Here is a 1,329-nt window from a genome sequence, read left to right as displayed (position 1 = left end):
CTGTTGTACAAGGTGTCTTGTCTTTGGGGTATTATGCTGCCTTTTCTTAAACATTCATGCCACGAGTAGCTAGTGGTGTTCTGTTATTTTCTTCGTTGGGCCTGTCTTGTAGGAGGTGACTTCTGGGTACTCGTCTGGCTCTGTCGATCTGTTTTTTCACTTCAGCAGGTGGGTACTGTAGTTTTAAGAATGCTTGATAGAGATCTTGTAGGTGCTTCACCTTCAGCCCCCAACTAAAACCTCTCCAGCGCATCATCAGAGATCTACAACCTCTCCTGAAAGATGATCCTTTACTCTCTCAGATCTTGGGAGACAGACCTGTCCTCGCTTACAGACAACCCCCCAACCTAAAGCAAATACTCACCAGCAACCACACATCACTGAACAAAACCACTGACCCAGGAACCTATCCTTGTAACAAAGCCCGATGCCAACTCTGTCCACATATCTATTCAAGTGACATCATCATAGGACCTAATCACATCAGCCATACCATCAGGGGCTCGTTCACCTGCACATCTACCAATGTGATATATGCCATCATGTGCCAGCAATGCCCCTCTGCCATGTACATTGGCCAAACCGGACAGTCTCTATGCAAAAGAATTAATGGACACAAATCTGACATCAGGAATCAAAATACTCAAAAACCAGTGGGAGAACACTTTAACCTGTCTGGCCATTCAATGACAGACCTGCGGGTGGCTATCTTACAACAGAAAAATTTCAAAAACAGACTCCAAGGAGAGACTGCTGAGCTGGAATTGATATGCAAACTAGACACAATCAACTCAGGATTGAATAAGGACTGGGAATGGCTGAGCCATTACAAACATTGAATCTATCTCCCCTCGTAAGTATTCTCACACTTCTTGATTATCACTTCAAAAAAAAAAAAATTCTCCTACTTAATTGGCCTCTCAGAGTTGGTAAGACAACTCCCACCTGTTCATGCTCTCTGTGTGTGTGTGTGTGTGTGTATATATATCTCCTCAATATATGTTTCACTCTATAGGCATCCGAAGAAGTGGGCTGTAGCCCACGAAAGCTTATGCTCTAATAAATTTGTTAGTCTCTAAGGTGCCACAAGTACTCCTGTTCTTTTTGCGGATACAGACTAACACAGCTGCTACTCTGAAACCAGTGAATACACAAAGTGCTGACTATGCAAAAAGTGATGTCAAATGCACAAAGTAAACAGGAAAAAAATTGAGAAATATTTTTGCTCTGAGATGGAAAGACAAATAACCACCCAGTTTAATAACAGTAATAAATAAATAAAAATTCAGTCAGAAATGGGATTAAGTTGATTGTGAGAGAACCAACAGC

Source organism: Trachemys scripta, chromosome 1, assembly GCF_013100865.1.
Source record: "Trachemys scripta elegans isolate TJP31775 chromosome 1, CAS_Tse_1.0, whole genome shotgun sequence".
Lineage (NCBI taxonomy): Eukaryota > Metazoa > Chordata > Testudines > Emydidae > Trachemys > Trachemys scripta.
Note: the sequence above shows the minus strand (reverse complement) of the source record.